This window comes from Pseudophryne corroboree, chromosome 1 (genome assembly GCF_028390025.1).
Source record: "Pseudophryne corroboree isolate aPseCor3 chromosome 1, aPseCor3.hap2, whole genome shotgun sequence".
Classification (NCBI taxonomy): Eukaryota; Metazoa; Chordata; class Amphibia; order Anura; family Myobatrachidae; genus Pseudophryne; species Pseudophryne corroboree.
This window is the reverse complement of record NC_086444.1, coordinates 54,687,814-54,707,319: the sequence shown is the minus strand read 5'-3', so window position 1 is coordinate 54,707,319 and position 19,506 is coordinate 54,687,814. Positions and strand designations below refer to the sequence as shown.

Sequence of the window (19,506 nt, the reverse complement as noted above, 5' to 3'; positions counted from 1 at the left end):
TCTGGCAGAAGGTTCTGTCTTTATCCTTTGTATCCTTTTCACAGCATCTGCCCGGGTGCACGAGGATCGGCTGGAATGTCTTTACAAGGTGTAAAACTCCTAGAACACCACTCTACTTGGCAGGAGAAGCAGGAAGAATAAAGTTATCACTGCAGACCCTTGAAGGAAGCGATCTGGGGATTGCTCGTCACTTACAGAATAACACAGCGCAAGAGGTCCGTAAAACACTTTCTTTTCATGTCAGACCTCTCTGTACAACGCAGAACATTAAATATGGGGTTGTGACTTTTATAGAGATGTTACTTTATTTTCAATTTTATATACAGTATTTATATTCAGAAACTTTTATAGAGCGATCCTACTTATTGAATCATTTATTCTTAAACTGCAATGCCTGGAAAAAAAAAAGAGGTGTTTCTTCACTGTGCCTGGCTAGGATAAGCAGCTCGGTAATCACCATTTGTTTTTTTTCCTTGGTTTGTTTCATGAAGCGCAATATATAATGGCAAACTGCTCAAATCAAACTGGTAACATTCCTCAGGTGCTGCGGGAGGGGGTGGTTCTAGACAAAAAAACTAAAGTTTTTTTCCTCTCATGCACCCTAAGGGCTATTAGTAACGAGACCTGTGCACTATATGGTTATAGAAAATTTGGAGATCTTGGTTCCATATATTTTGCAAAAAATATGATAAGCCCCCGCACCCTGGTTTTATACTTAGTATTAGGGACCTCCGGTAATAGAGACGCCTTGATGTGGGCTGGAGGCTTATGATATTTTTTGCAACATATATGTAACCAAGATATCTACATTTTCTATGACCATATAGTATACAGGTCTTGTTACTATTAGCCCTTGGGGTGCGTGGGAAAAACCTTTTTGTTTTTTCTTCTTTTATGAAGAGCCCCAGCATAAGGGGATTGGGTGAAAGCTGGAATGACCTGGACTCCGGAACGTCGGATTGGCTCCCTGCAGCGACCCGTGTTGCTGTGGATCTCTCTGTGCATGTCCCCATGTATGACACACTGCATATGGTGCAGGCAAATGTACAGCCCACTCCTGACTCGCAGCTGCTGCACTCAGGCAGGGAGGATGGAAGTAGCGCGGCCGGAACGGTCCAGACTCTGGAACACCAGACTGGATCCTACAGCGACTTTTGCCAGTGTTGAGCTCTCTTGTGCCTGTCTCTGTGTATGTGACAGCTGTCACACAGCAAATGGTGCAGAGAGACGTACACAGAGAGCTTCACAGCAGCTGAGGTTGCTGCAGGTAGCTGGTCCGGTCCGGAGTTCCATTCAGGCTTTCTCTTAATCCCCTGCAAAAGCTACAAAAGCTATGATGGATCACAGTAAAACAACTTAGAGGCCTTTTTATCACCATCTGCATCCAAGGATGCGGATGGCATGTGATAAAATCGACCGAATCTGCATTGCGATAATTGATTACATCGCACGGATGTATTAATTATCACATGCAGGGACAGAGCTTGCGAGCAAGCTCTGTCCCTACGATGACAATGAGCAACAGTATCCTGCTGTGCATGCGCCGTCATCGCCACTACCACCACCGCCGGGTTGACCCCCCCATCGCGACTACCCCCCCGTGCGCTGCAGACCCACCCCCCAACGGTACATACTAGTCCAGGGAGCCGGTGATCGTTGCTCCTGCAGGGCTGCCGGGCACCGGATCCTGTACGCTGCTGTCACCCCCGGTGCTGTAAAGTGAGCTGCCGCTTTGCAGCATCACTTTACTGCACTGGGGGTCACAGCGCAGGACATGGAGGACCTGGCGACATCTATGGCTGGACACTTGGTGAGTTTTGTTGAGAAGATGTCTCGCTGGGGGTTTGTCAGATTTTAAATCACAGAGTGCTGCTCTAATAAATCACTGACTTTCAGCTGGTTTTAATCAACCACAGAACCTGTGAGCGTCCCAGGTAAAAGGGATAATATGGTCACCCTACATGAGACACAAGGATAGAGAGGCACAGGGGCATGAGGCTGCAGAGACATGGAGAGCATGAGGCTGGAGAGACAGAGGAGGAGCAAAAGGCTGGAGAGGCACAGGGAGCATTAAGCTGGAGAGGCACAAGGGCTTGAGGCTGGAGAGACAAAGTGCTCATGAGCTGGAGAAGCACAGGTGACATGAGGTTACAGTGTCAGAGTGGGCATAAAGCTGGAGAGATACAGAGAAAGACACCAGGAGCAAGAGGTTGGAGAAATACAGGGAGCATGAGGCTGGAGAGACACAGTGGGCAGGAGACTGAAGAGACACAGGGGCAGGAGCCTGGAGAGACCCAGGAGAATGAGGCTTGAGAGACAAGGAGAATGAAACTGAAGAGACACAGGGGAAAATAGATGGGAGAAACACAGGGGGGCATGAGGCTGGAGAGACAGAGGGGTGATGAACTGGAGAGACATGGTGGCATGAGGCTGGAGAGACACAGTGATGAGGCTGAAGAGACACAGACAGTAGGAGGCTGGAGTGACACAGGGGGCAGGAGTCTGGAGAGAAATAGGGAATATGAGGCTGGGGAAAAATGGGGGATAAGCTGTAGAGACTGGGGACATGAGGTTGGAGAGGCACAGGGGGCACGAGGCTGGATAGACACAGGAGGCATGAGGCTGCAAACGCACAGGTGACATGAGCTGGAGAGGCACAAGGGGCATGAGGCTGTACAGACAAAGAACGAATGAGGCTGAAGAAGCACAGGTGCATGAGGGTGGGTGGTAGTGGACCGTTTTAGTAAAATGGCTCATTTCATTGCTCTTCCCCGATTACCCTCTGCTCAAGGGTTGGCTGTTTTGTTCCTCCGCCATGTGTTCAGGCTCCATGGTTTGCCCACTGATGTTGTCTCTGATCGGGGTCCACAATTCATCGCACGATTCTGGAAACGTTTTTGTGCCTCTTTGAAGATGAAACTGTCTTTAACATCGGGTTACCATCCACAGTCTAACGGGCAAACCGAACGAGTCAACTAAGTCATTAAAACAGTACTTACGCTTGTATTCGGCCAAACTCCAGAATGATTGGTCCGAGTTTCTTCCTTTGGCCGAATTTGCTTATAATAACTCTTGTCATTCCTCCACCAAGGAGTCCCCATTCTTTTCAGTCTTTGGTTTTCATCCTAGAGCCAACTCTTTTTTCCATCATTCTCCAGTTTCCTCGTTGACCTTAACCTCCCATCTCAGAGCAATTTGGAGAAAAGTGCACCTTGCCCTCAGAAAAGCGGCCTTCCGAGAAAATAAATTTTCTGATAGGCTCCGACGTCCTTGCACTTTTAAGGTGGGAGATAAGGTATGGTTGTCAGCTCGCAACATCAAGCTTCGACAACCCTCGGCTAGACTGGGACCCAAATTTATTGGACCGTTTCTTATCATTAAGAAGGTCAACCCAGTTGCTTTTCGGCTACGCTTGCCAAGATCTCTCAGAATTGGGAATACTTTCCATTGTTCCCTGTTGAAACAATATGTTTCTTCCAGCAGATTTCCTCGGAGGACCTCCCAGGGTAGATCTAAAGTGGATGTGCAGGGACAACAGGAGTTCTTGGTAGAGAAGGTGTTAGATTCAAAAGTTTCCCGGGGTCGGCTTTATTTTTTGGTTCACTGGAAAGGCTATGGTCTGGAGGAAAGGTCTTGGGTCTTGGATAAGGATCTACATGCCCGTAAACTCAAGAGATTATTCTTTCAGGAATTTCCTCAGAAACCTGGCTTTAGGGGTTCGTTGACCCCTCCTCAAGGGGGGGTACTGTTAGGGGCCGCGGTCCGGGACTTCCTCCCGGCCCGGTGCCTAGCAACTAGGGACGCCGAGCGCGCTTAGCCGCCGGGTCCCTAGCAACGCTAGGACGCCGTGCGCGCTGAGCCGCCGGCTCCCTAGCAACGCTAGGACGCCGGGCGCGCCGAGCCGCCAAGACCCTAGCAACGGGGACGCCACGGACGGACCACGTTCCCCGTTGCTGGGTTGATTATTTAACTGTGCACACATGTTTTCTGGTCGTGCAGCAAGGCAGCTGTACGACATTCATTGTATCAGGATCTGGACTCTGATTGGAGGATTCCCTGCTAAATACCTTCTCAGTGCCTCACACAGACGCCGGTGATAGTTTCCTGCATGCTGCTCACGTTGGTGAACGTCTGTTCCTGGTCTGCTGTGCCCGGTCATTTCAGTCCTCTGAGTTCCTGAGTCTTGGGTGTTTGTTATCTCATCCCAAGGAGTTCTCCTGGTCCTCATTTACCTGTGACAGTCTTTAGAGGATCTCGTTTGGTTTCGTGAGTGGCGGCTCTGCCGCGTGCTGCGGCCTAGGCCGCTTTATATTGTGTTCTGGTTTTGGAGCATTTGCGGAGGTATCCGCTTCCACAGTCCTCTCCGGAACTCGGCGAGTGGACAAGTGGAGTATTTTGGTTGTTCTTTTCCCTGGCGGTAATCCGCGCATACTTTAGTTTTAGGTTTGTTAGTAGCCCCTGGCCTTGTTGTTTAGTTAGAGGGCCCCTTGTTATCACCCTGTCTCGGTTCACTCTTTGTCTCTCATTAAGACCTGAGGGGGCATCGGAGTTGGGCAGACGTAATCCGCCCTTCAAACGCGGCTGCCATGGGCCCAAGCAACCATAGTCTCGCAAGAGTGTACTGACAGCACGGGCGAGACAACGGAGATAGGGCGCCAGGGGCTATTCCCATTCCTTTCCCCTTTCCCAGCATTACGTTCTGGTATTCAGGTCCTTTCATATAAGATCACCCCAGACCTGAGTATTAGAATCATAACACCCAGGGTAATTCGGAAGTTCAAGCAAGAAAAAGGAAATCTGCTTCTCAAAGCTCCGGCGTGGCCCAGACGGCACTGGTTCTCAGACCTGCAAGGCCTATCGTCAGAGCAGAGCGTCAACTTCTACTTCCACAACGCCCAGACCTCCTCGTTCAGGGCCCCTGTGTCTACCAGGACCTAGCCCGGCTGTCTTTGACGGCGTGGCTCTTGAAGCTTCCGTCTTAAGCGCTAAGGGTTTTTCTGAAGAGGTCATTAAAACTATGTTGCGGGCCCAGAAACCGGGCTCTGCTCGGATTTACCATCGGGTCTGGCATTCCTACTTGGTGCGCCATTATGACGCTTCCAAGTTTAGTACAGCCAAACTTTTGGCTTTTCTACAGCAGGGCCTAGATTTAGGCCTGCGTCTGGCCTCCCTCAAGGTTCATATTTCTGCCTTGTCGGTGTGGTTTCAGAGAAAAATTGCGACTTTACCTGATGTTCATACTTTCACTCAGGGTGTGTTGCGTATCCAACCTCCCTATGTCCCGCCTGTGGCTCCTTGGGACTTGTCGGTGGTTTTGGAGGCATTGCAGGAGCCTCCATTTAAACCTCTTGGTTCAGCTGACCTTAAGTGGCTTTCCCTTAAGGTGGTGTTCTTGCTGGCTATTGCCTCTGCTAGAAGAGTGTCGGATTTGGGTGCCTTGTCTTGTAGTTCCCCATATCTGATTTTCACCGTGACCGGGCGGTTCTTAGGACTCGTACCGGATATTTACCTAAGGTGGTTTCTTCGTTCCACCTTAATCAGGAGTTTGTGGTTACAGCTTTTGTCTCTCCTGATTTGTCTCCCAAAGAGCGGTCTTTGGATGTGGTACGGGCTCTCCGTATCTATGTGAAGAGAACTGCTTCTATTCGAAAGTCTGATTCTCTCTTTGTTTTGTTTGGATTTCACAAACGTGACTGGCCTGCTCACAAGCAGATTCTGGCCAGGTGGATTAGAATGGTGATTGCGCATGCTTATGTGAAGGCTGGTCTGTCAGCTCCTGTTCATATTACGGCCAATTCTACTCGGTCTGTTGGACCTTCTTGGGCGGCCAAACGTGGTGCGACCATTGATCAATTGTGCAAGGCGGCTACGTGGTCCTCCGGGAACACATTCATAAGGTTCTATGCCTTCGATACTGCCGCTTCCCAGGATGCTTCCTTTGGACGCCGGGTTCTTGTGCCCGCTACAGTGCGTCCCCTCCCATGAGGAACTGCTTTAGGACATCCCCATTGTCCAGACTTGTGGAGCCCAGTGTACCCCGCAGCAGAAAACGAGTTTTATGGTAAGAACTTACCCTTGTTAAAACTCTTTCTGCGAGGTACACTGGGCTCCACAAGGCGCCCACCCTGACGCACTTAGCTTCTTTGGGTTGATATGGCATTAGCCGCTGACACTTCTCTTGTCGTGAGAGTGTGGTGTATGTGGCTACTAACCGTTGTCATCTCTTTTCCTGCTACTGCATTGGGCTGGTTAACTAAACTGAGCTCCTGTGCTGGGAGGCGGGGTGATATAGGAGGCAGCGCTGTGCATTCTGGGAACAGTCAAAGCTTTGAGCCTGTTGGTGCCTCGGATCAAGATCCTACTCTACACCCCATTGTCCAGACTTGTGGAGCCTAGTGTACCTCGCAGAAAGAGTTTTAACAAGGGTAAGTTCTTACCATAAAACTCGTTTTTTACACGTATGTGTTTGATTCTGAAGACGGTATTAAATTACCGAAATGTTGATTTAGCACCTTTGACCTGAGTCGTTATTTCTATCAAGCCCCGTGAGTGCCACTGCCGCTTCAAGATGTTTATCAGGGTTTTGGACCTATTTGGAGGCAACTGGGCATTGTCCGTATTAGGAGGGAGTGCCGGCACTTGATCCACTTGTGTGTATATATATATATATATATATATATTTATATATTAGAGATAAGCGGGTTCTGTTCTCAGAGAACCGAACCTCCCCGGAGTTCCTGTCATGAGCCCGGAACCGAGTCAGGCTTGGGTTTTCCCGCCTGACTCGGAAACCAGAATGAGGCAAAACGTCATCATCCCGCTGTCGGATTCTCGCGGGGTTTGGATTCCATATAAGGAGCCGCGCGTCCCCGCCATTTTCACTCCGGCATTGGAGAGTGTAGAGAGAGGACGTGTCTCCGTCCTCTCAGTGTCCTCAGTGTCCGTGTCTTGTGCTGCATCAGTCCAGTCACAGTGATGGTGTCCTCTGCTGCCATATGTCCAGTGCTGCTGTATAAGTCCAGTCCAGTGGTGCTGTGTTGTGCTGCATCAGTCCAGTGGTGGTGTCTTGTGCTGCATCAGTCCAGTCACAGTGGTGGTGTCCTCTGCTGCCATATGTCCAGTGTAGCTGTGTAAGTCCAGTCTATTGCAGTGGTGCTGTGTTGTCCTACATCAGTCCAGTGGTGGTGTCCCTGTGCTGCTGCATATGTCAGCAGGGACGTGCAGTCAGGGGAGGCAGTGCCTCCCCTGTCATTAATGATTACAGTAATACAAAGTAGATACTTATGACACATATTCTGTGTCATAAGTATCTTCTTTATAGTATTCTAATAATTTTAAGGCATAAAATAAGCTTGGGAGGCACTGATAGCAAGTGCCTCCCGTTGACAACGGTAACGGGATAGAGCGGGGGGCGGAGCCAAGCACTGGGCTCTAAAAGCCCATTGAAAAAAAGCAGTGAAAGCGGCACTTATACATGTGCCAGCGAGGCACATGTGATTGGACAGCGGATCCAGTGCTGGATACTCTGATCCAATCACAGATACGAAGACCGGAGCAAGGCTCACCTCTCTTCATTCCCCCTGACACCTGTCCTGCTGGGGGTGATGTGAGCCTTCCTGACGCCTGGTGCGTCCATTACACCGCAGCTGGCAGCGCCGGGGAGGCCGGAAAGCAAGGTACAGCTAATTAGCAGCGCCGAACCTGGAGGCAGTGGCGGAGGTAAGCTGGGAGTGCATATTGCAGCGGCACTTGCCAGGGGCGCTGACAGAGGGAGGAGCGCCGCCCGGCTGTGCCACCCGCGGCCATGAGGCATCATGGGAGCTGTAGACCGACCCGGGTGCTCAGCTAGGTGCCGGAGGCCACAGAACGGTGATTAGAGAACTACATTTCCCAGAGATCTCTGGGAACTGCATCTGGCTGCTGTCCGATTTTGTTACTTGGTTCGCAGGGGGCTGGCTGAGGGGGGCTTCTCTGGCTCCGCTCATCATAAGGGGGAGACTGCAGGAGGAGTAGGACAGTGCTGGGGCTGCCCTAGAAGCAAGGCAACAAAGGCAGCTTCCAGGTACCGGTCCTGGGGCATGACGAGACGGTATAACGGGGCTTAAAATAACAGAAGAAAACACTGCAGTCTGTATACTGAAATTAATATTAATTTATCAAGTGCGGCACAGAAGGGGAGGGGAGGGAGAAGGGAATATATGGTGGTGTGTGGGACAGAACTGTGTATGTCATGAATTGTTGTTACAGTATAGTACCCCCAATTCACATTACGACATACAATTTACCCAGTTCATATTATACCACATTACAATGAGCAGGTCTAGGGGCGTAACTTATTTTTTCTAGGACCCAAGGCAAAAGTTTGTAAGGATGTAAAGGCCCCTATGTATCACCCAATGGGGTAAAATGTATATAACACATTTAACTGTGACAGGGAAGGTGGCTCCTTTCAGCTTTGGGCCTGATAGCTACTGCACTTTCTGCACCTATGGTAGCTATGCCCTTGCCTGTGGGCACTGTAGAATGACATGTCAGATTGCTACTTTATTAGATGTTCTAGATTGCATCCTCAGTAGGAGGTGGTCCCGATCATTGTTTACCTGCATCGCATTAGCGGAGCAGTGAGAATTTTGTTAATGTTAATACCTATGTAAAACTGGTTTTAAGTGTAAATATGATTTTAGAAAAAGAATAAGTCAAGGCAGTTCTTCTAATTATTTTATGCTTCTGGTTTTATAAGCCCATGTACATTTGAAGATCCATTTTACATAGGGATCAATGATGCCAAATCGTAGCTGCAGACGATGCTGACTGCTGCTCCCTCGTGGGGGATTTATTCCTGTGTGTGACATAACATGTATAAGGGGTACTACTGTGTGGTGTAATGTGAATAAGGGGCTATAGTGTGGTGTAATATGAATAAGGGGCTATAGTGTGTGGTGTAATGTGTATAAGGGGTACTACTGTGTTGTGTAATATGAATAAAGAACACTACTATGCAGTATAATGTGAGTAAGGGGTACTACTATGGAGTAATGCAAATAAGGGGACTACTGTGTGCTGTAATGTGAATAAGGGGACTACTGTGTGCTGTAATGTGAATAAGGGGACTACTGTGTTGTGTAATGTGAATAAGGGGACTACTGTGTCGTGTAATGTGAATAAGGGGACTACTGTGGCTGTAATGTGTATAAGGGGACTATTGTGTGCTGTAATGTGAATAAGGGGACTACTGTGTTGTGTAATGTGAATAAGGGGACTACTGTGTCGTGTAATGTGAATAAGGGGACTACTGTGGCTGTAATGTGAATAAGGGGACTACTGTGGCTGTAATGCAAATAAGGGGACTACTGTGTGCTGTAATGTGAATAAGGGGACTACTGTGTGCTGTAATGTGAATAAGGGGACTACTGTGTGCTGTAATGTGAATAAGGGGACTACTTTGTCGTGTAATGTGAATAAGGGGACTACTGTGGCTGTAATGTGAATAAGGGGACTACTGTGTGTTGTTATGTGAATAAGGGGCACTACTGTGTGGCGTAATTTTAATTGGGGGTACTATTCTGTGGCCATGTCTCTTCCCCACAAGACCATGCCCCTTTTTCTCTGTGCGCTGTCCCTATTTGTAACATGGGAGGCGCCAGTTCCTTACTTTGGCAGGGGCGCACAGACCAATAGATACACCCCTCAGCTGGCAGTGCCGGGGAGGCTGGAGCGCAAGTAGCAGATAATCAGCGGCGCCGGACTTGAAGGCAGTGGCGGAGGTAAGCTGGAAGTGCTCTGTGCAGCGGCGCCTGGTGCTCTCCATTACACCTCAGCTGGCAGTGCCAGTGAGGCCGGAGAGCAAGGTGCAGATAATCAGCGGCACCGGACCTGGAGGCAGTGGCGGAGGTAAGCTGGAAGTGCATTGTACAGCCCGGTGCTCTCCTCCTCCTTTCAGGTAGCATCCTCAGCAGCGCCCGCCTGTCACCAGGCGCTGCACAGTACGCACAGTGACCCTGGAGTCACCCATAAGTGTATGGCCCATACATACACATAAGGGGTCACATACCATCACATCTAGAGTGCCTATAAGGGAGACCTCAGTACATGTACTCGGGGAATGGGGACTGGCAGCCAGAATAGAATGTTGAGCTCCAAGCAGACGATGCGTGACTCCTGAGTATTACTATAACATAGTGGCTGTATAGACGCCAGTGCGTGTGCTGCCTCGCACCAGGCACATCATGTACTGGGGATGTACTGGAGAAGCCAGTGCCTCCCCAGCCATTGACATCACCGCACGTCACTGGTCCAGTGGTACTGCCGTATATGAAAAAACAATGTGTTCCCTAATGCACACTGAGTGAAAAATATTACTACATAATAATCAGATAATACGGAGATCTTAGTTGCGTATATCTGCAGATATTGGCCCTCATTCCGAGTTGTTCGCTCGCAAGGCGATTTTAGCAGTATTGCACACGCTAAGCCGCCGCCTACTGGGAGTGAATCTTAGCTTCTTAAAATTGCGAACGATGTATTCGCAATATTGCGATTACACACCTCGTAGCAGTTTCAGAGTAGCTTCAGACTTACTCGGCATCTGCGATCAGTTCAGTGCTTGTCGTTCCTGGTTTGACATGACAAACACACCCAGCGTTCGCCCAGACTCTCCTCCGTTTCTCCAGCCACTCCCGCGTTTTTTCCGGAAACGGTAGCGTTTTTATCCACACGCCCATAAAACGCCGTGTTTCCGCCCAGTAACACCCATTTCCTGTCAATCACACTACGATCGCCGGAGCGAAGAAAAAGCCGTGAGTAAAAATCCTATCTTCATAGCAAATTTACTTGGCGCAGTCGCAGTGCGGACATTGCGCATGCGCACTAAGCGGAAAATCGCTGCGATGCGATGAAATTTACCGAGCGAACAACTCGGAATGAGGGCCATAGGGTTAAGCCCCCATGCCGATCGGCAAGGCGTCTCCGTCACTGGGGGTCCCTAATACTAGGTATGGGTCCGGGGTGCAGAATTACAGAATTACCCCTCCCTTTTAGCACCTGAGTGACATCACAATCTGATTGAGCAGCTTGCCACTATATGTGAATTGTACTGCCGTATAAATCCAGTGATCCTGCCGTATAATTCAGTGGTACTGGCATATAAATCCAGTGATCCTGCCGTATAATTCCAGTGGTACTGGCATATAAATCCAGTCCACTGATACTGCCTATATGTCCATTGATACTGCCATATATGTCCAGTGGTACTGCCGTATAAATCCAGTGATCCTGCCGTATAAATCCAGTGATCCTGCCTTATAATTCCAGTGATCATGCCATATAATTCCAGTGGTACTGGCGTATAAGTGCAGTGATCCTGCCGTATAATTCCAGTGGTACTGGCATATAAGTCCAGTCCAGTGATACTGCCGTATGTGTCCAGTGATACTGCCGTATATGTCCAGCGGTACTGACGTATAAATCCAGTGATCCTGCCGTATAATTCCAGTGATAATGCCATATAATTCCAGTGGTACTGGCGTATAAATCCAGTCCAGTGATACTGACATAAATGTTCAGTGATACTGCCATATGTGTCCAGTGATAATGCCGTATATGTCCATTGACACTGCCGTAAATGTCCAGTGGTACTGACGTATAAATCCAGTGATCCTGCCGTATAATTCCAGTGATCCTGCTGTATAATTCCAGTGGTACTGGCGTATATGTCCAGTGATACTGCCGTATATGTCCAGTGATACTGCCGTATATGTCCATTGATACTGCCGTATATGTCCATTGATACTTCCGTAAATGTCCAGCGGTACTGCCATATAAATTCAGTGATCCTGTCATATAATTCCAGTGGTACTGGCGTATAAGTCCAGTGATCCTGCCATATAATTCCAGTGGTACTGGCGTATAAGTCCAGTCCAGTGATACTGCCGTATAAATCCAGTGATACTGCCGTATATGTCCAGTGATACTGCCGTATATGTCCATTGAAACTGCCGTATATGTACAGCGGTACTGCCGTATAATTCCATATAATTCTGTATAAATCCAGTCCAGTGGTGCTACCATATAAGTTCAGTGGTGCTCTCCTGTTCTGTTTATTATTTACTCCAAATAAAGGGGTTATTAATATTTAATCCAAATAATTTTCACTGGGTTTGCCCTGTGTGGTGTAGAGGTACAATCTCCTGTACCGCATATAGGTGGTCATTCCGAGTTGTTCGCTCGCTGCTATTTTTAGCAGAATTGCTAATAGGCAGCTAATATGCACAGCAGGGCGCACGCGCTAAGCAATTTTACACAAAACTATGCTATTTTACTCACGGGCGAACAAAGCTTTTCAATCTCTCTGCTGATCGTAGTGTGATTGACAGGTGTTTCTGGGCGGAAACTGGCCGTTTTCAGGGAGTGTGCTAAAAAACGCAGGCGTGACAGGAAAAAACGCAGGAGTGGCTGGATGGACGCTGGGTGTGTTTGTGACTTCAAACCAGGAACTAAACAGGTGATCGCAATCTAAGAGTAGGTCTGGAGCTACTCAGAAACTGCAAGGAAATACTTAATAGCAGAATTGCTAATCTTTCGTTAGCAATTCTGCTATGCTAAGATACACTCCCAGAGGGCGGCGGCTTTGCGTTTGCATTTCTGCTAAAAGTAGCTAGCGAGCGAACAACTCGGAATGAGGGCCATTGTTATATAACTCCAGAAAAATAATGGAGTACAAAAATTTGGAGGATAAAATAGGGAAAGATCAGGAACCACTTCCTCCTAGTGCTGAAGCTGCTGCCACTAGCCATGGCATAGACAATGAAATCCCATCAACGTCATCTGCCAAGGCCGACGCCCAATGTGATACTAAGGGGCGTGTAAAAGCCAGTCCAGTTCCTGATATTGAAATTGAAGATGTCACTATTGAAGTACACCAGGATGAGGATATGGGTGTTGCTGGCGCTGAGGAGGAAGTTGACGATGAGGATTCTGATGGTGATGTGGTCTGTTTAAATCAGGCACCGGGGGAGACACCTGTTGTCCGTGGGATGAAGAAGCCCATTGTGATGCCTGGGCAAAATATAAAAAAATCCCCCTCTTCGATGTGGAATTATTTCTCCACAAATCCACACAACAGGTGTCAAGCCATGTGTTGCCTCTGTCAATCTGTAATAAGTAGGGGTAAGGATGTTAACCACCTAGGAACATCCTCCCTTATACATCACCTGCTGCGCATTCATCAGAAGTCAGTGTTGTGAAACTTTGGGTAAGAGCGTAAGCAGTCCACTGACACCTGAATCCCTTCTTCCTCTTGTACCCAAGCTTCTGCAAGTGACATCCACCAACTCCCTCAACGTCAACTTCCTCCTCAGTCAGGAACGTCAGTAGTCCTCCAGGCCATGTCACTGGCAAGACTGAGGAGTCCTCTCCTAACTGGGATTCCTCCGGTGGATCCTTGAGTAGTACGCCTGCTGTTGCTGCCGCTGCTGTTGTTGCTGCTGGGAATCGATCGTCATCCCAGAGGGGAAGTTGGAAGACCACTTGTACTACTTCAACTAAGCAATTGACTATCCAACAGTACTTTGTGAGGAAGATGAAATATGACAGCAGTCATCCTTTTGCAAAGCGGATAACTGAGGCCTTGACAGCTATGTTGGTGTTAGACGTGCGTCTGGTATCCACCATTAGTTCAGAAGGACTTAGAGAATTGTTTGAGGTACTGTCCCAGGTACCAAATCCCATCTAGGTTCCACTTCACTAGGCAGGCGATACCAAGAATGTACAGAGATGTCAGAAAAAGTGTCCTCAGTGTACTAAAAAATGCAGTTGTATCCACTATCCACTTAATCATGGACATGTGGACAAGTGGAACAGGGCAGACTAAGGACTATATGACTGTGACAGCCCACTGGGTAGATGTATGGCCTCCCGCAGCAACAACAGCAGCGGCACCAGTAGCAGCATCTCGCAAACGCCAACCCGTTCCTAAGCAGGCTACGCTATGTATCACCGCTTTCCGTAACGGACATGCACAATGGCTTACCCCAATTAGACTCTCCTGGGGATTTTCTGATATCGGATAACGCACCAATATTGTGCGTGCATTACATCTGGGCAAATTCCAGCACAACTTATGTTTTGCACATACAATTAATTTGGTGGTGCAGAATTTTTTTAAAAATGGCAGGGGCATGCAGGAGGTGCTGTTGGAGGCCACTTTCGGAATTCAGCCACCGCGTGCCGAAGACTGGAGCGCCATCAAACACTCCTGAACCTGCCCTGCCATCACCTGAAGCAAGAGGTGGTAACGAGGTGGAATTCAACACTCTATATGCTTCAGAGGATGGAGGAGCTGCAATAGGCCATTCAAGCCTATACATCCACCTACGATATAGGCAAAGGATGGGGAATGCACCTGACTCAAGCGCAGTGGAGAATGATTTCCATCTTGTTCAAGGTTCTCCAACTCTTTGAACTTGCCACACGTGAAGTCAGTTCAGACACTGCCAGCTTGAGTCAGGCCATTCCCCTCATCAGGCTTTTGCAGAAGCAGCTGGAGAAATTGAAGGAGGAGCTAAGATGGAGTGATTCTGCAAAGTATGTGGGACTTGTGGATGGAGCCCTTCATTTACTTTGCCAGGATTCAATGTGTTGAAATCAGAGCACTACATTTTGGCCACCGTGCACGACCCTAGGTTTAAAGCCTATGTTGTATCTCTCATTCCAGCAGACACAAGTCTGCATAGGTTCAAAGACCTGCTGGTGAGAAAATTGTTAACTCAAGTGGAACGTGACCCGTCAACAGCTCCGCCTTCATTTTCTCCCGCAACTGGGGCTGTGAGGAAAAGGATAGGATTTCCTAGCCCACCTGCTGGCGGTGATGTAGGGTAGTCAGGAGCGAGTGCTGACATCTGATCCGGACTGAAGGACCTGCTAATGATTACTGACATGTCTACTGTCACTGCATATGATTCTGTCACCATTGAAAGAATGGTGGATGATTATATAAGTGACAGCATCCAAGTAGGCATGTCAGACGGTCCGTACGTATACTGGCAGGAAAAAGAGGCAATTTGGACGCCCTTGCACAAACTGGCTTTATTTTGCCTAAGTTGACCCCCCCCCCCCCCCCCCCCCCAGTATGTACTCCGAAAGAGTGTTTGTGTTTAGTGCAGCCGGTAACCTTGTCAACGATCGGCGTCGGAGGTTACTTCCACAAAATGTGGAGAAGATGAAGTTCATCAAAATTAATTATAAATTCCTTCGGAAAGACCTTGACCAGCAATTGCCTCCAGAAAGTACACAGGGACCTGTGATGGTGAATTCCAGTGGGGACGAATTAATACTCTGTGAGGAGGAGGATGTACACAGTGAAAAGGGTGAGGAATAAGAGGATGAGGATGAGGTCGACATCTTGCCTCTGTAGAGCCAGTTTGTGCAAGGAGAGATTGATTGCTTCTTTTTTGGTGGGGGCCCAAACAAACCAGTCATTTCAGCCACAGTCGTGTGGCAGACCCTGTCACTGAAATGATGGGTTTGTTAAAGTGTGCATGTCCTGTTTATACAACATAAGGGTGGGTGAGAGGGCCCAAGGACAATTCCATCTTGCACCTCTTTTTCTTCTTTGCATCATGTGCTGTTTGGGGCCTAGTTTTTTTAAGTGCCATCCTGTCTGCCACTGCAGTGCCCCTCCTAGATGGGCCAGGTGTTTGTGCCGCACACTTGTGTCGCTTAGCTTAGTCATAGTCACCTCGGTGCAACCTTTTGGCCTAAAAACAATATTGTGAGGTGTGAGGTGTTCAGAATAGACTGGAAATGAGTGGAAATTAATGTTATCGAGGTTAATAATACCGTAGGATCAAAATTACCCCCAAATTCTGTGAGTTTAGCTGTTTTTATGTTTTTTTCTAAAATCATCCAGATCCAAAACCAAAACACGAAAGGGTGGTTTTGGCAAAACCAATCCAAAACCAAAACACGAGCTGGAAATTAGAACCAAAACCAAAACACAAAACACGAAAAGTGCCAGCCTCACATCTCTCTGTCTGTCTATCTATCTATCTATCTATCTATCTATCTATCTATCTATCTATCTATCTATCTATCTATCTATCTATCTCAGCTTAACAATCTTTTATTAAGTCGATTGAAGTAAGTTGCAATAAAGGTGTCCATCTCCCAGAAGTGCATGGCCTCTGTTGTATCTTCTCTCCTCTGTAGTAGGAGAACACGTGAGAGGGAAGATGACCACACACACCAACTTAGATTCCCTCAGAAGCCACACTTGACCAAACCTAGCAAGAATAAAAGGCAGCAAGGACGTCCTCTGTTTAGGAAAATAGCGCGCCCTCTCTTTGGCAAAAGCGAGCCCTTTAAATAAATATATTTTTAAGGAAAAAGAAATCGCTGATTGTTGAATACATGGAAATATAAATGGAATATAGATATGTGTACCCCCCCCCCCCCCCCCCCCCCACACACACACACATTATATACTTGCTTTCATTATCCATTGAATGTGTTTTTTTTCCCATTTAGAGTTAAAGGAGTTATTATCTTTGGCAGTGGAATTATGTCTTGGCTCGGAGAACACAGCTCACAACAATGATATCAGCGAGCTAGTTTATGAGAGCGCGGTGTTACTGTGCATACACAAACATCTGGCAGAAGGTTCTGTCTTTATCCTTTGTATCCTTTTCACAGCATCTGCCCGGGTGCACGAGGATCGGCTGGAATGTCTTTACAAGGTGTAAAACTCCTAGAACACCACTCTACTTGGCAGGAGAAGCAGGAAGAATAAAGTTATCACTGCAGACCCTTGAAGGAAGCGATCTGGGGATTGCTCGTCACTTACAGAATAACACAGCGCAAGAGGTCCGTAAAACACTTTCTTTTCATGTCAGACCTCTCTGTACAACGCAGAACATTAAATATGGGGTTGTGACTTTTATAGAGATGTTACTTTATTTTCAATTTTATATACAGTATTTATATTCAGAAACTTTTATAGAGCGATCCTACTTATTGAATCATTTATTCTTAAACTGCAATGCCTGGAAAAAAAAAAGAGGTGTTTCTTCACTGTGCCTGGCTAGGATAAGCAGCTCGGTAATCACCATTTGTTTTTTTTCCTTGGTTTGTTTCATGAAGCGCAATATATAATGGCAAACTGCTCAAATCAAACTGGTAACATTCCTCAGGTGCTGCGGGAGGGGGTGGTTCTAGACAAAAAAACTAAAGTTTTTTTCCTCTCATGCACCCTAAGGGCTATTAGTAACGAGACCTGTGCACTATATGGTTATAGAAAATTTGGAGATCTTGGTTCCATATATTTTGCAAAAAATATGATAAGCCCCCGCACCCTGGTTTTATACTTAGTATTAGGGACCTCCGGTAATAGAGACGCCTTGATGTGGGCTGGAGGCTTATGATATTTTTTGCAACATATATGTAACCAAGATATCTACATTTTCTATGACCATATAGTATACAGGTCTTGTTACTATTAGCCCTTGGGGTGCGTGGGAAAAACCTTTTTGTTTTTTCTTCTTTTATGAAGAGCCCCAGCATAAGGGGATTGGGTGAAAGCTGGAATGACCTGGACTCCGGAACGTCGGATTGGCTCCCTGCAGCGACCCGTGTTGCTGTGGATCTCTCTGTGCATGTCCCCATGTATGACACACTGCATATGGTGCAGGCAAATGTACAGCCCACTCCTGACTCGCAGCTGCTGCACTCAGGCAGGGAGGATGGAAGTAGCGCGGCCGGAACGGTCCAGACTCTGGAACACCAGACTGGATCCTACAGCGACTTTTGCCAGTGTTGAGCTCTCTTGTGCCTGTCTCTGTGTATGTGACAGCTGTCACACAGCAAATGGTGCAGAGAGACGTACACAGAGAGCTTCACAGCAGCTGAGGTTGCTGCAGGTAGCTGGTCCGGTCCGGAGTTCCATTCAGGCTTTCTCTTAATCCCCTGCAAAAGCTACAAAAGCTATGATGGATCACAGTAAAACAACTTAGAGGCCTTTTTATCACCATCTGCATCCAAGGATGCGGATGGCATGTGATAAAATCGACCGAATCTGCATTGCGATAATTGATTACATCGCACGGATGTATTAATTATCACATGCAGGGACAGAGCTTGCGAGCAAGCTCTGTCCCTACGATGACAATGAGCAACAGTATCCTGCTGTGCATGCGCCGTCATCGCCACTACCACCACCGCCGGGTTGACCCCCCCATCGCGACTACCCCCCCGTGCGCTGCAGACCCACCCCCCAACGGTACATACTAGTCCAGGGAGCCGGTGATCGTTGCTCCTGCAGGGCTGCCGGGCACCGGATCCTGTACGCTGCTGTCACCCCCGGTGCTGTAAAGTGAGCTGCCGCTTTGCAGCATCACTTTACTGCACTGGGGGTCACAGCGCAGGACATGGAGGACCTGGCGACATCTATGGCTGGACACTTGGTGAGTTTTGTTGAGAAGATGTCTCGCTGGGGGTTTGTCAGATTTTAAATCACAGAGTGCTGCTCTAATAAATCACTGACTTTCAGCTGGTTTTAATCAACCACAGAACCTGTGAGCGTCCCAGGTAAAAGGGATAATATGGTCACCCTACATGAGACACAAGGATAGAGAGGCACAGGGGCATGAGGCTGCAGAGACATGGAGAGCATGAGGCTGGAGAGACAGAGGAGGAGCAAAAGGCTGGAGAGGCACAGGGAGCATTAAGCTGGAGAGGCACAAGGGCTTGAGGCTGGAGAGACAAAGTGCTCATGAGCTGGAGAAGCACAGGTGACATGAGGTTACAGTGTCAGAGTGGGCATAAAGCTGGAGAGATACAGAGAAAGACACCAGGAGCAAGAGGTTGGAGAAATACAGGGAGCATGAGGCTGGAGAGACACAGTGGGCAGGAGACTGAAGAGACACAGGGGCAGGAGCCTGGAGAGACCCAGGAGAATGAGGCTTGAGAGACAAGGAGAATGAAACTGAAGAGACACAGGGGAAAATAGATGGGAGAAACACAGGGGGGCATGAGGCTGGAGAGACAGAGGGGTGATGAACTGGAGAGACATGGTGGCATGAGGCTGGAGAGACACAGTGATGAGGCTGAAGAGACACAGACAGTAGGAGGCTGGAGTGACACAGGGGGCAGGAGTCTGGAGAGAAATAGGGAATATGAGGCTGGGGAAAAATGGGGGATAAGCTGTAGAGACTGGGGACATGAGGTTGGAGAGGCACAGGGGGCACGAGGCTGGATAGACACAGGAGGCATGAGGCTGCAAACGCACAGGTGACATGAGCTGGAGAGGCACAAGGGGCATGAGGCTGTACAGACAAAGAACGAATGAGGCTGAAGAAGCACAGGTGCATGAGGCTGGAGGGATACGAGGAATGACGCTGGAGAGGCACAGGCGCAATGAGGATGGAGAGACACAGAGGGAATAAACTACAGAGTATTCCTAACTTGCATGTATTACAAGATAAAGGATGGGACATAGTCAATGGTATACCTAATTAG

At 48.2% G+C, this 19,506-nt stretch overlaps 1 long non-coding RNA gene across 1 annotated transcript in view; it reads left to right on the top strand.

Annotated features, from left to right (window-relative positions):
• LOC134904534 (uncharacterized) overlaps nucleotides 1-16,889 on the top strand; it is a 107,172-nt gene extending 90,283 nt beyond the window's left edge. Inside the window, exons 4-5 of the long non-coding RNA XR_010175759.1 lie at nucleotides 45-215; nucleotides 16,687-16,889. This is a non-coding gene — a long non-coding RNA (uncharacterized LOC134904534). The remainder of the gene's footprint in view (nucleotides 1-44; nucleotides 216-16,686) is intronic.
• The last annotated feature ends 2,617 nt before the right edge of the window (nucleotides 16,890-19,506 follow it).